The following is a 14,941-nucleotide window of genomic DNA, read 5'->3' as shown; positions in this document are numbered from 1 at the left end:
AGATGGTGCAAATCTGTCCTTCCCCCATGGGAATCCTCAGGTGCGGGGCGGGAGCGGGTCTGGACCACTTAGAAACCAGCACGGTTCAGCTGAAAGTTGGCTGCCAGCTGGGTGAGCCCATCAACGTTGTATGGCCCTCACTGCACCCAGCCCTGGGAGGGGGGACTGTCCTCCCCTGGGGGCCCCTGGGAACTAAAGCACAGAGGGGGAGCGGGCCCAGACGCATCCACAGCCACACGGTCAGGAAGGAGCAGGGCTGGGGCCAGTGTGTCCTCCCGAGGCCTGCCTGCGACTCTGCCCACGGGACAGCAGCCACCCCCAGGGCGGCAGGCCGGCTACCCCTCCGTGGGCAGTCAGGGAGAGGGAGCACTAGAATCAGAGTCACATCATGGGACCGCGCCCTGGCCCGGCCTCTTGGGAGCTGAGCATCCTCCAGGACCGCCTGTCTCTCTGGGACTGGGGTCCTTCACTTGGGAAATGGAGCCATCGCCCCCACCCACAGGCTGGTGTGCGTCCTGGAGGGAGCTGGCAGGATTGAGCAGGGGTCGTGGAGCCCGGCACCTGGCTGTCCTGCAGGGGTCACCCACGCCTGCCCAGGTGGTGCTGGGGCGTCAGGGCCCGAGAGCCTGATTGCCCATCCTTGGGAGCGAGCCCAAGGGAAGAGCAGACACTCGCCTTCACCATTTCACCAGGCCGCTCGTTATGAATATTAATAGCATTAATTATTTCTAATCCAGCATCCAGTCCTGGGCTGGCTGTGAGTGGTCCCCAGGCCCCCAGGCGCCAGGGGAGGCTCAGCCTCCTCCCAAAGCTGTGGGATCTAAGTCTGGGGCACACTTCCAGGGCAGTGCTGGGGGCGGTGAGGAGAGGCCCAGCCCAGCCCTAGTGACGAGGGGCCTACAGACAGGAGTCCACCTGGGGGTGCCCTAGGAAGGCGCCGTGCAGGCTCAGCGCCCATTTCACAGATGGGGAAACTAAGTCAGCTCAGGATGAGAAGGCGGCAGGTTTGGCCGCAGGGGAAGCCCAAATAGACACCGCCTGCCCCTCACCAGCCAGATATCCACACATCTCCCGGAGCAGGTTTCCTGGGCCCTAAAAGGGGGTGACAGGGCCTCCCTCACAAGGGACTGCAGTGCAGCTCAAGGTTGATGGTTGGGAACTCTGCGGGGCAGGGCAGCAGCTCTATCTCTGTGCGCCATCGTGGCCGTTCGGGTGCTCGGCAGAAATGCACTTAATGGGCTCTGGCTCGGGTCCCAGTGCCACCCCGAGAGCTACGTGACAGGCAGCGAATGTCTACCTTTGCAGAGCCTCAGTTTCCTCATCTCTAAAATGGGACAAATAGCTATCCACAACCTGTAGGGCTGCTCTGAGGAATCAAGGAGACACTACACATACACACCGATCCCAGACACAGTTAGAACTCTATGAACAGCAGTAGCTGTTGTCATTATTACTGTGATTACTGTTATTTTTTTTTTAATTAACCCCCCAGCTTCCACACCTCCTCCCCAAGCCTGAGTCAAGCCAGGGGCCAGCACCCTCCAAGGCCAGGTCTGAGAAGAGTTCCTGGGTCTGGGCAAGACTGACCACACCCATCCCCAGCCATCCGAGGGTCCAGGGCAGCCCCTCCCCACGGAGACCCCAGCCTCCTGCAGACAAGAGCCTCTGTCCTGCTGACCCCAGGTCAGCGCAGGGGCAGTGTGTTGGCACAAAGGCTGGGCTCTGTCTGTGCCTGCGGCGGGGGCAGCTGCCCGCGGAGGGCCCTCCTGCCACAATGAGGCCTTTGAGCTGCTACCGGCCGGAGCTGAGCTCTCCTTGAAGGCCCCCGGCTCTCACAAGTCTTGTCTGTCTGTGAGGCCACTGGGCCAGCAGGCAGCTGCTGCAGGGGAGGGGGGGCCAATGCCCACCCTGCTGCTGAGCACACCGCCTCCCCGGCCTCCTCTCCCCCAGAGGATGCCTGGCCAAGGCCGGCTGCAGCCTGAGAGCCAGCCTGGGCCTCGGGGGATGGAGGGGAGGGCTTGTCCACCTCCCTGCTCTCAAGTGACACGTCCAGGCTGAGCACACCGAACACAGGGAAAGCCCCCCACCCCAGCCTCTTGGGAAGGCGATGCTGGGCCATGCCTCAGCCTCCAGGCTTCCCTTCCTCTTAGCCTCAGTTTTCCCACCTATAGAATGGAACCTCCAAATGCAGTCCCCACCTCCACCCCCCGAGCATCCATGAGAGTCAAATGAGACCCACATTTAAGGCTCCACCCGGCGCCCAGCAGGAAGAGCCCATCTAATCATAACCATCACAACTCCTACCTGGGACCCGGCTTCAGCCCCAGCTCAGCCTGGGGACCTTGGCCTGGAGACAGAACCTCCCTGAGTCTCCGGTTTCTCTTTTATAAGATGGGCCAATGCCACCCACTCTCAGGGCTGCTGTGCAGGGAAAATCATTTATCAACCCGCCTCAGGCTCAGGAAGCCTTGCTTGGATGAATTAACGAATCCCAGATTCCACTCCAGAGGAGTTACGTTACAGGGAGACCTGCCCAGTGCTGGGGGATGGGCGGCAGGAAGGGCTGGTTCCCGCAGGCAGTCAGGGTCGGCTTCCCGCAGGAGGCAGCCAGTCACCCAAAGTGGGAATTGAGGGTGGCCTTCTGGACCCAAGGAACAGCTGAAGTGCGAGTAACGTCGTGGGCCTCGTGTTATGTGTTACGAGTTACGTGAGGCCCCGTAGGGGAGGGTCTAGAGGAGAGGCTGGTGGGCTGGGAAGGTCTGAAATGCCAGGCTTTGGTCAATGTTTCAGGACACAGGGAGCCACAGATGATCTCAAAGCCAGTGAGTGACTGGATTGAGTATGAATTCTTCTTAACTGTCTGGGAATGTCTCTACTAGAGGGCAGGGATGGGGGATGTTTCCACATGGCACCCTCTTTGCTGCCCCTGCAGTTTAGAGCGGGCCAGTCAGCAGCGTGTGAGAAGGGGACTTGGGGCCAAGCAGAGCCGTCCGGAGCCTGACCCTCCGTAGGTCCCAAAGCCCGCACTGCCCAGGGCTCCCCTGATGCGCCCCTGTGGGCGGCCCTGCACCCAGCACCTGGGATGCAGAGCCTGGGTTCAAAACTGCCCTGACCTGGTACAAACGACACTGCCTCTCTGAGCCGCTGTCTCCATGTCTGTGATGCGGGAAAGGATGCCTGAGCCCCACCGTGGCCCTGGGGACCATTAAGTTCAACACTCGAAGGCGTCTGCGGGTAGGGACCCCTGTTCCCTCCTCTGGGGCACCCTCACCTTGGAAGAGGGGAGCCTGGGGACCAAGGGGGACCCAGGTCTCTCTGGGGCCCCGACGAGAGCCAGAAACCGTGCCCAGAGGCCAGAGTTCAGATCCCACCCCTGTCGCTCAGCAGCTCTGTGCTCGTGACCCTCCGTGCCTCAGTTTCCTCACTCGTAATAAGACAGTGGACACTCCACGCCACAGAGGTGCTCTGAGGACCGCGTGAGACGTGCCTGCGAAGCTCTGGGCCCAGAGTGAGGGCTCAGTCAGTGCTGCTGTCTCCACGTGGCTGGCTCTGAATCCCCTCCCGTGCCCCCAGCGAGGCTGAGGCCACTTCCTGTTCTGGGGTGTCCAGGGGTGCAGGGACTTGAGGAATCACACAGTTGATGGCTGCAGGGGTGTGGAGCCCCCCAGTCACCCCTCCCAGCAACTGGCTCCCCCTCCCCACCCGGGAGACTCCGGGAGCCGTCTCTGGACTCTGCATCCTCAGGACCCAGCGAGGTGGCCACGGCCCCCACCCATGCCAGAATCAGGACAGCCGCACCCCAGTCCACACCGAGTCTGGGGCTGAACGACGCTGTCACGAGTCCCCCCTCTGCCTGTCAGGGCCCCGGAGGATACGGCCTCCACCTCCCCCGGTCCAGGCCACTGGGTCAGTCAGGTCTGGCGCACCTGGTTCAACAGGTCCCGTCCTCGCAGGGCCAGGCTCCCCCCACCTCCTGAATCGGGGGAGGGTGGGGCGCCCCTCCTCCAGCTGCCCCATGAAAAGGGCCTCGCTGCAGAAAGCCGGCTGAGTAAATAATGACATTTCCTCCTCTCTCCTGCACTCTTCGCCCCTTTCCCTTCCACAAATAAATTATCAACATGCCCAGGTCCCGGCGGAGCGCAGCATATCGCTGGGAACAATGAAAAAGCTTTTAATAGGATTCCAGGAGCTGCAGCCACACGCTTGGGGCCCTAATGGAGATTGCTCCATGACCGCAGGCCGCCCATGCCTGCGCCCCCTGCGCCGCCAGCTCCTCCTGGCCCGGCAGGCAGCGAGGCCTCGTGGGCTGCCCGCTGACGTCACAGGCAGCGTCTGGCTCCAGAGAAGCCGGAGGAGGGGGCGGCACGTGCCGCCACCCCGTGGGTCCACTGCCAGCGATCAGGCCGACCCGGCCGGGAGGGCCCTGCCTGGCTCCCCCTGCAGGGCTCCTGGTACCTCCGTCAGCCTCCCCTGGTCCTCACACCCCACTAGGGTTAAAGGTCAGGACTGCGCCTGCACACGGTGGGGCCTCAGGGTGGGCAGCTGAGTGCAGGGGAAGGGGCAGCCTAAAGGAGGCTCTGAGCCCAAAGGACACAGCCTAGGAGGAGCCAGGTAGAGAGGGGAGCAGGGAAGATGAACCTCTCTGCCTCGGCTTCCCATTTGAGGGCATCTGTAAGGACCAAGGGTGCCTCGATGGTTGCCCTTCCTTGGTGTGACCTTGGGTGACTCACCAGCTGTGTCTCAGTCTCCCGGGGTAAGATCAGGATAATAATAGCCCACCTCAGAGGCGTGTTGGGGGGACAAACCCAGTTAATACCGCCGGCTGCCTCCATCTGTGGGCGGCTACCTCTAGGACCATAGCCACCATCTCCTTCCTTATGTGTTTGGGGTGAGGGGTAAGAGGCCCTGTCCTGGCTGTGCGATCTTGGTCCAGTCACTTTGTCTGCACCTCGGTTTTCTCTTCCATAAAATGGGTTGTTATGAAGCCTCAAGGAGTCCTGGCATGGCGCTTCGTGGCATGCGGCGCAGACAGTAAGCACTCAATAAGGGCAGTCATGATGGCCTCGCTGCTGCCCTCCCAGGAAGGATCTAGTTACCGGTCCCTGTGCCTGGCCTCCACCTGAGGCCTGGCACCCAGGAGGTGCCCAGGAATTAAATAACCAAGGGGAACCCACCTGACCCCATACCAGGAGACTCACCTGGGCAGAAGGTGACATCAGAGCCCCACGCTCTGCCTTTCCACAACTGGGCCCCTGACCCCTCTCACTCCTACCACCCCCCAACCCTAGTGTTTCCCAGAGAACTTGGGGGCTCAGTTCTCCTCAATCCCCCCGGAGGTACCCACATTCCAATCTGCCCCTCATCACAGCTGAGTGGTCTAGGTGCCCTCCTTTCCCCCCATCTATCCACCTGCTACCCACCTGGGCTGCAGACGTCAGAGATCAACCTCTGCCCCGTGAGCCTGCCAGCCAGGATGGGAAGAGGCTAGCACATGCAGCCCCCGCTGCTTCCAGAGCCCCCAGCCGGGCCAGCATCCCAGCGCTGAGTCTGGCAGGACCTGACCCATTGCTGAAATGCAGTAACTGCTGGTTCCTACAGAGCCCATTTTGGACACTGTCACCCTGTATTTTCACACTGACCCGGGGAAGTATGCTCTGTTGGCCCATTTCACAGGTATGGAGACTGAGGCACAGAGAAGGCAAGTGAGGTGTCCCGGGGCACCCAGCCGATAAGTAACAGGCAGGATTGGAACCCAGGTCCACCAGCCTCCAGAGCTGGGGCACTTTGACTCCACCATCTGGCTGCTTCCTGGTCGATCCCGACTTCCACTGGGCCTTGGATAAGGCATTTCTCCACTCTGTGCCTCAGCTTCCCTACTCACAGTGGGAAGAAAATGAGCCAGGCAGAGTGGGGGCATGGCACCGCCCAGCCCCCTCAATAGCCAAGTCTAGAGGTATCTCAGGGCTCAGAGTCCCAGAGCCATGATGCCCTTGGGTCCTTTGGGACCTAGTGGTCCGACCCCTGGGTGAACAGTAGTAGGGAAACTGAGGCATACAGAGAGGCCAGGCTCTGACTGGGGGGTGGGGGAGAGGGGAGTGTGTGTGGTCTGCCTCCCTGAGACAGGTGGGCAGTCTCTAGCAGGTACGGTCTCCATAAGGAGGGGAAGGGCTTCTGAGACCCCTGCCACCCTCTCTCTGCTAGGAACCATCTCTCTGTTCACTGGCCAGCCCCGCACAGCGGGCCAACCCTCCCCCTGATGCTGGTCCCAAGCAGGCGGCCCCGCCGAGTGCCATACCGGCCTGTCTGCTGGGCTCCCTCCAGGGGTCAGAGGTCAGGCTGCAAGGCTGACAGTCTCTCAGCCTCCTCAGCTGGGGCAGGGCTTGAGGAAGGGCTGTCACCCCAGCTTCTCACTCCTTTGCATCCACCCCCTCCCCAGAGAGCTGTTGTCGTTCAGTCACTAAGTAACGTCCCACTCTTTGCGGCCCCGTGGACTGCAGCACCCCAGGCTTCCCTGTCTTTCGCTATCTCCCAGAGTTTGCTCAAATTCATGTCCACTGAGTCAATGATGCCATCCAACCATCTCATCCTCTGTCCTCTCCTCTTCCTGCTCTCAGTCTCTCCCAGCATCAGGGTCTTTTTCCAGAGTCAGCTCTTTGCATCAGGTGGCCAAAGTATTTGAACTTCAGCTTCAACATCAGTCCTTTCAATGAGTATTCAGGGTTGATTTCCTTTAGGATCGACTGGTTTGATCTCCTTGCTGTCCAAGGGGCTCTCAAGAAGAGTCTTCTCCAGTGAGACAGTTCGAAAGCATCAATTCTTCGGCACTCAGCCTTCCTTGTGGTCCAACTCTCACATCCATACATGACCACTGGGGCCCAAGAAAAGCACAGGCCCCCCTGTCTACATGGGCAAGAGAAGCAGGGGCTGCACATGAAGAGGCCCTGGGCGGGGTGGGTGGCAGTCACTCAAGGCTTTTCTTAGCAGCGGGGTCTTGGGTGAGGTGGGGGCGGCTGTGGGGTTCATTCAGCAGAGCCCGGCTCAGCCCGGCTCAGGCCGCAGGTTAGGAGGGACGGGCGTGAGCCTTGCGCGCAGGAGTGTGAGCGTGTGTGAATGTGTGGGAGGTATGATCCACCGTGCACACCTGTCTCCTGTCCTGGCCTGACTCTGCCACGACTGGGACTGTGCATAACTCATCAGGGGTGGGCTCCGGGCCTGGCCGGCCCTGGGCAGCCTCTCTGAGTCTCCCCATCCCCGCTGAACGTAAGCCCGCTACTCAGGGCAGGGGCAGCCCAGCCCAGCCTAGGAGCCCGGTGGGCCTGCCGGGAGCCAGATTCCCTGAGCCAGAACCAGGGCCCTCCAGTCTGACCACAGCAGAGCGTGTTTAAATCCAGGTCATCCCAGGAAAGCCAGGGGGCAGCTCCCTCGAAGGCCTGCAAGAACATCCTTGACCCAGGACCTGGGGGTTACAGGGGTGAGCCCCTTGAGGGGCAGCTCGGTCCGGCCAGTTTCATCCCCAGGAGTCTCAGCTGGTAGGCTGGACCTTCCGCTGCTACCACACCAGCTCCCGAGGCATTTCAGCCACGCCGTCATCTTTCACTCACCCATTCATCCACCTGCACCCCACTGCACACCTACTGTGTGCAGGGCCCCCTTCCAGGACTGGGGACACACCAGTGAGCAAGACAGACAGACACAACCCCCACCCTTAGCCATCCTTGCCACACAGGGCCTCCCATCCCTGGTCCCCAGCCCACCACCACCCAGGACCAGCCCAGCCAGGCATCCCCCGCCCAAAGCGGCCTATGTGCCACCCTTCCAGGGTCCCCTGAAAACTCAGCTCTCCTCTCTGCTCCACCAGGCAGCCCTTGGCAGCCCGCCCCCAGGAGAAGCCCATCCTGGCGCCAGCGCCCAGCAGCGTTTGTCGGGACTTGTTCCCGCAGCCCTTCCCAGGCAGGCGTCGCTGGAGGTGGAGGCTGGAGGGGTGACGGGCCGACGAGAGCAATTTGCTTCTGTAGATAAATGCCGATGCCTCGTCCTCTCCTCTGAACTCAGTCCCCCTTTCCTCGCTCACACGCTCTCTCCCTTTTTTTTTTTTTTTTTTACAGTTTGCTAAATCTGTTGTAATCTGGTGCCAACGATTAATTCAGGCAGAGGGAGGGAACGGGAGCAAAATGAAGCTGCCACAGAGCTGCTTCTCGAGAGCGGTGCTGACAGGAGCGGCCAGGACCAGCATCTCCGTCACCCCACTTTTAATCCCGGTTTTAATTAAGTACAAAGCCGTCCCCAAAGGCTCAGCCGCTGCCTCCCTGCTAGCGAACGCCCACCCCACCCCCCACCAACCCTGTACGCAGAGACGGCACACCTGGGCCCATCCGCCCTCCGGAAGCCTGGGTCCGGCGCTCTGCCTGGGAGGCAGTGTCCCCTAGTGGTTAGCGGAGCCCCATACAGCTGGGGCCTGGAGCCTCCAGGAAGCCCCGCCCACGCTCCCTTCTTCCCCAGCCCCCCTTCTGAGGGAGGTTCTGAGCCAGGGGAGGGGACGCCCTTCATCACTAGCAGTTCTCAGTCTACACCGGGGTCCTCTGTCCCCATCAGAAACAAGCCCAGAGATTCTCCCTCCTGGCCCATCAGAGACTGCCCCCCCAGGTGGACACACAGCTCTCTCCGGAACAGGGGACCACCCTGCGCCCAGGAAGCCCACCCTCCAGGGGCCCCCCCCACCCCCGCCCAGGAGGACCAGGCAGCCAGTCGTCATCGAGGCTGGCCCGGGAGTCCTGAGAGATGGAGATGGACCAGCCAGCAGGACCAGGGAGGCGGGACACAGGCTTCCAGCAGACCCGCCTGCAGAGGCTGCCCCCACCCCCCCCAGGCTCCCCGCACCTGCACACACAGCCCCTTCTGCGGGCTCTGTCCTCCGGGTCCCTTCCTTCTGCCCCTTCTCCTCACCGACTCCTGTTCCACCCTCACCTCCTTGGCTGAAGCACCTGCTCCCCTCATCCCGGGCCCCAGCAGGCTCCCCGGTCACCCCCACCTCACAGGGCTGCCTTCCCGCCTTCAGCACCCAAGGCTCCAAAGTAGGAGAGGAAGCATCCGATCACAGTCTGACCCCCCTTCCCAGCTGTAGCTCCCTGAGGGCAAGACTTGCAGCTGCTCTGGTTCCCCTCTCCCCAAGCCTCCCCCCAACCCCCCGGAGCCCAGCCCCGCGCCTGGCCACAACTGGTGCCCAGCACTGAATGAATGAACGGATGAATGGGCAGGAACGGAGGGAAGGAGGGAGGGAGGGAAAGACAAGAGAGCCAGGGGTGCCAGCCCCTCCCTACCGCCACAGCAGTGTCTGTGCCTAGCCCCTCAGGTCCCCGACACCCTCACATCCCCATCTTTGCCGGGTGGGAGGCTACACGTGCAAGGCCATCGTGGGAGACTCAAACCCCAGGGCTGCACTGGATCCAGCAAACAACTTGCACGAGGCGAGGCGAGGCCCCCAAATGCTGACATCATCCGCAGGGCCGCTGACCCCAGGGAGTGGCTGGGCTCTGGGGGCTGCAGGCAGGCGGCAGTAAACAGACATCCACCCGCCGCTCAGGGAAACAGGCCTGCACAAACACGGCCCTCTCTGAGGAGCCCTCTCCGCTCCGGCTGATGTTGGGGGGTGCAGGGCCAGCTGGGGTCGCATGGCATGGCAGGAGCACCCTGGGGTCACACAGTCTGTCCACCTGTCTTTTCCTCTGGCCATCTGCCCCCCGTCTCCTGGCCTTCTTGGGGTGACTGCCTCGGGGCAGAGGACAAGATACAGCCGCCTTGTGCCTGGTACAAGCTGGAGCAGGCCTGAACTTTGTCTTGGGGAGAACAACCCAGGTGCTGGAGAGGGGAACCCCCAAACCCACACATCAAAGGCAGGAAGCAGGCCTGAGGCCCACGCCAGCCCCACCCTTCCAGAGCCCTTGAGGCCCCTCTGGGTGGTGAGCACCCTGGGGCAACCCGCCACTTCAGGCATTTGGGGCCTCAGCCACTCCCACACACCCCCACTCCCCTCCTGGTCCGAACCAGCACAGCCCGTACGCCCCATCCCACCAAGGGCTCCAAAATGAAAACCCCTCCGCCTCACCCTGTAGCTCCTGGATGCTCCCACTGACACTGGTGCTGCCACCCCCCAGCCCACTGAGATGAGATCCCACCCAGAATGGACTTTGCTGGCTAGGGTGGGGGGACCTGGGGCAGTCCTTCCTGCTACTCCAAGGCCTGAAGAAGCTGAAAGCCCTCAGCCCAGTGTGAACCAGGGGTGGGGACCCCAGGACACACCGCCCTGCTAGGCGTAAACTCTGCTAGAAGCCTCAGACGTATCGTCTCCCGGGGGGTTCCCCCACGGCGGGTGCTGCTGTTGCCCCATTTTACACACGAGGGTATCGAGGCCTGACGAGATGCAGTCATCTGCTTGAGGTCAGCAGGCCAGGTGGAGAACCTCTCCAGAAACCACAACCCTCCCTGAGACCCTGGGGGCAGGAGAGTGGGCCCCGCCGAAGCCCCGCAACAGCCCCAGACAGGCCCCACCTCTGAGACGAGGCCGTTTCCCAGCCCTGACTCCAGGGCAGCCTCGCTGGCTGGGGAGCTGGCGGCCAGCAGGTCCCCAGTTGCCAGAGGACACACAGTGGGGCCATCCGCCTCTCGGGTCAGGGCCTTCACCCACTCCCCGCCACTCCTGAGCCGTCCGCCCCCTCCTAGCATTGCCTCCCTCCCTGTCCCACCTGATGGGCAGAGGGGGCTGTGCCCAGCCAGCCTCAGGGGCCTCATCCCCCCACCCAACACCAGGGCAGCCACTTCTTGACACCTGCCACCGCGCTGGGCCTCGGCGGGCAGTCAGCCGGTTCCGGGCTTGCCTGTCTCCCCTGACACCCGCTGTGTGAGGTCCCCCTGGAGCGCCCGTGCATCTCTCGGCTGACGTGGAAGCAGGCACGCACACGCCCTGCCATCCCACACTCAGGGTGCCCACCCATTCCCCCAGGGCGGGGGAGCTGCTGTGTCCCCCTGTGCAGGCAAGGAAACGGGTGGTCAGGGGGGCAGGCCCAGGGCCACCCCGTGGGTGACACGGGCTCGCCCAGCAGCCCTCAGTCTGCACAGAGCGGAGTCTCGCAGGCCAGTGCCCTGCACGCAGAGCCCTGGCCGCAGGTGATGCGATAGGGTAGCAGCCCCCACCACCTCCATAGAGCCCAGCTGAGGGGACCTCCCGGAGGCTGAAGAGGAGGAGGTGCCGGGCGGAGGGGGGGACACGCCAGGAAGGGCGCTGACATTGAGGGTCAGCAGCAGGCTGTTGTCTACCATCAGCCCCCGGCCTTTGGGGAATCTGACCCCCTCGGCCCTCCAAGGCCTCTGCAGGTGCCCAGAGCCCTCGGGGACCCCTTCAACCCAGGAGCAAGACATCTGTCCACCTTGCCCTACGGTGTAATGCATCCTGTCCCGGCTCCCCCAAGCTCAGCCTCGGGGGTGAGTACACTCAGAAAGGCAAAGTGAGGTTCAGAGAAGCAAGGACTTTCAGCCAGTAAGTGGAAGAGCGAAGGCCCGCAGGCCAGGGTTTAGGGGAACCCCTGCAGGCTCCAGCCGCCCCGGGACACACCTGCCTTAAACTCATGGCCGGGGAGACTTTTTACAGAAGTGTCCAGCCCCAGCTGTCTGTGAGATCACGGGACCAGGGGCACACACATAACACTCCCCAGTACAGACACTCTGTCTGCCTTCCTCTCTCCTGCTCTCAGCCCGGGGCTGACCCCTCAAGCCAGGATGTGACAGCCTCCTTCTGCCCCTCACCCCTACCATGGCCTCCTCTCTGCCTGCTTAGTACCCTCTCCCGGGCAGGGGCCCTGGCTGGCAGCTCAGACCATTTCCATTTAAACCTCGGAGGAAGCCCTGCACAGTCGCCCACGGAGTCAGCTCCAGCTGACAGGTGATGTTTGCGCCTCTCCTCTTGGGGCTGGCAGGAGGACCTGCCATTGGCTTTCACTCCAGAAATCTGAGCCCGGAGCCCCTGAGCGTGGCCACCTTGCCCGTGGCTGCTGAGCAGAAAGGGACATGCCCCAGCCCACCTTCCTCTGCCAGTGGCATCCTGCATTCTATGGGCTCCATGCACCCATACAGGCAGCCTGTTCCCCAGCTCCTAAGCTCACTTGGGGAGGGAAATCAGAGAGACTGGTCCCTGTTGTCCCTGAGGACGCAGGGGCCAGGGTGGGGCAGGGTAGGACCCAGCTGCACCCCACCTCTGCCCCCAGCCCAGGCTTCATTTATTCACATCAGCGCTCTGGCTTGGGCCACAATCCCAGCTGGGCTGTGTTTGAAGCCACACACGCCCCAGAGAGCCTCAGAGCCCTCCGGGGCGCCAGGAGGCCTGGGGCAGCTCCCTGATGTCACACGCTCCACAACTTTCTCCTCCTCCGAGAGCTCTGATCAGCCAGGGCTCCCTGTAGCTGGGCAACAACACTCCCCAACCTTCCGGCCCTGAGCCTCCAGGCCCCGGGAGGAGGGGCGACCCCGGCCTCTGGCTTGGGGGTGGGGGACACGGCAGCCCCCCGCCTCCAGCCTGGAGGTCCCATCGTTCTAGCCGCCAGGTGCACCGCCCTGGTCCCCTGCCCCGAGCAAGGCTGACAGTCCACCGCGCGCACGGGGAGGGAAGTTGAAGGCTGCTTAAGCCCCCCTCGAAGTCGTTTTAAAAATAAAACCTCGCTCCAGCCGTGACTCACGAGGCTGGTGGGAACGGGAGCGCGGCGCCCGGGCCGGCAGGCTGCCTCTCTTAGCGCGCTCCAAGCCCTTCGGCTCGGAGAGTCTGCACCGTCCGGCTCAGCTAGGCGACCCCCGCGGGCAGGGCCGTCTCCCTGGGGGCGCAGCAAGGGCTGGGGTCGGGGCTCCCGCCGAGCCCCCGCCCTTTCCAGCCTCTGCTGGAGAGTGGAGCCTCCGGCCGCGCACCCCGCGCCTCCCCGCGGCGGAGCCAGCGCCGTGGGTCCTCAGTTGTTGACTCGGGGTGGGGGGCACCCCCTCCCCAAATCCCAAAGGTTGCACGGTCCCCGCGGCAGCCGGGCAAAGCCGGGCAGCGGGATCCTGCGGCGCCTCCCTGCACTCGCCCTCTCCGCCCTGCTGGCCCCGGCGCCCCGTCCCGCACGCGCGGACCCCGGCCCCCGCCCCGGACGTCCATCCTTACCTGCGCAGCGGCCGGGGAGGCGGGTCTCCTCGGGAAACTTTGCGGCGACGACTGGAGCCTCAGGGGTTATTCCAAGGAGCGGGCGGAAACTGGAGCCGGAGGGCGCCCAGGGGCGCCCGGGAAAGGAGCCCCCGGCGTGCGGCGGGGCGCGGTGGCGGGCCCAGGGCGGGGGGCGCGCGGCGGCGCATTTGCCCGGCTCCGGCGCCCGGCGGAGCCACGGGGGGCGTGCGCGGGGCGGGGTGGGGCTGCGCCCGGCGGCCGGGGTGGGTGCGCTCGGCCGGGCGAGGGCTAGCAGCGGTGCTTGCGCGAGCGGCGGCGGCGGCGGCGGCGGCGAGCAGGGCGCGGGGAACCAGGCTGTGCGGCGGCGGCGGCGGCGGGGGCCGTGCGTGCAGGCGCGGAGCGGGGCGGGAGGGGAGGGCGGGGAGGAGGCGACGGGGGCGGGGGCGCCGCGCTGCGCACTGGCCGGCGGGACCTGGCGCGGGAGGCTGCGCCGCCGCGCGGGGACTCGGGCCCAACCCGGGAGACTCGGCCTCCGCGTCCCCCTCCTCCTGCCCTCGGCTAAAATAGATGGGGAGGTTGGGGTGTCTGTCCCCAGTGAGGGGGGGAGGCTGAGGAGGGAGGCTCCCAGAGCCAGCCTCCAGCGCGGGGGGTGGTAGGGGGGCGGGGAGAGAGAATCGGGTTCTCGCTCAAGTGCGCCTCCCCTTACACCCCTCCTCTCTGCACTCATTCATTCATCCTTCCAACCAACCCTCCATTCATTCATTCACAAACAGCTACCCATCATCTATTGTGCGTGCCAAGGTAACCCCTTCCTCCCTGCCTGGCGCCCCTTCCCCCTCGCTTGCCTCGCTCGCTTTGCTCTGCCAAGCTGCCCGAGCGGGCAGGGCCCCCAGCCTGGCCTTGCCCCTCACCAGCTGACTGTGACCTTGAGTCAGTTACTTAACCTCTCCAAATCTCAGTGTCCCCTGTTGTAAAAATGGGAGCATGAACAGCCTACCTCCAAGGGTTAACAGGAGAGTTGGAGGAGTAGGAAGGTGCCCGGGGCGGTGCCTGGCACACATGAGGGACTTAGGAAGTGACTGCACCTGTTGTGTGGGGTCTGGTGTGAGGGTGGGGGTGGACCAGAACCCCCTCCTCTGAGCCTGGAAAGTCCCCATGCTCTTGGCCTTCTCTAGGATACTAAGGAGGCCCCCCTGTCTGTCCCCACCTCCCCTGGCCAGATCTTGTCACCGAGCTCAGTCATCCGGTCCTGCAACCCTTCCCCCTGGAGGGCTGTTCTGAGCAAGTCCTTAACCCGGAGCCCCACCACCTCCACCTGGGCCCCACAGCTTGCCGGTCCCCACCCAGAATCCCCAATCTGGCTGAGACCCCCTCCGCCAAATCCATCCCAGCCCCTTCCACCCACTGTCCCAGCTGCAGGCGGGTGTTAGACCCTTCGAGGAGCCCAGCCTACCCTGTGCTTTGCTGTCCTTGGGTGCCTGGCCAGCCCCCTCCCTGGGACACCCCCCTGGCTTCTCCCTGGGAGAAGGTTGCCGTCAGGGATACCGGCCCCTGTCTCCCCCACATCCTGTGCTCGCCCATCCCTCTCGCCACCCCCCAGCCCAGAGCGAGCACCCCTGCCTGGGCCCCTCTTTCCTCTCCCTCCCCATTTCCTTCCCCTGCTTTATACTCAATTCACCAAACAGCTATTTTTTTCCTCCCAATTTTTATTTATTGTCCAAACAGCATTATCCCAACAATAAAGGAAAGAAAAAGAACCCACAA

The 14,941-nt window shown here is 63.5% G+C and overlaps 2 protein-coding genes across 4 annotated transcripts in view; one reads left to right on the top strand and one right to left on the bottom strand.

The window, feature by feature from the left end:
* Positions 1 to 13,643, bottom strand: part of FLRT1 (fibronectin leucine rich transmembrane protein 1) — an 84,930-nt gene extending 71,287 nt beyond the window's left edge. The window contains exon 1 of the mRNA XM_070457541.1: positions 13,178 to 13,643. The gene's annotated coding sequence lies outside the window, so the exon portion shown is untranslated. The remainder of the gene's footprint in view (positions 1 to 13,177) is intronic.
* The window catches only part of MACROD1 (mono-ADP ribosylhydrolase 1), a 152,690-nt gene that overhangs the window by 104,966 nt on the left and 32,783 nt on the right, over positions 1 to 14,941 (top strand). The window lies entirely within an intron of this gene.

The sequence above is a fragment of the Odocoileus virginianus genome, chromosome 28, assembly GCF_023699985.2.
Source record: "Odocoileus virginianus isolate 20LAN1187 ecotype Illinois chromosome 28, Ovbor_1.2, whole genome shotgun sequence".
Lineage (NCBI taxonomy): Eukaryota > Metazoa > Chordata > Mammalia > Artiodactyla > Cervidae > Odocoileus > Odocoileus virginianus.
The sequence above is the reverse complement of the archived record's forward strand: the minus strand, read 5'-3'. Positions and strand labels throughout refer to the sequence as shown.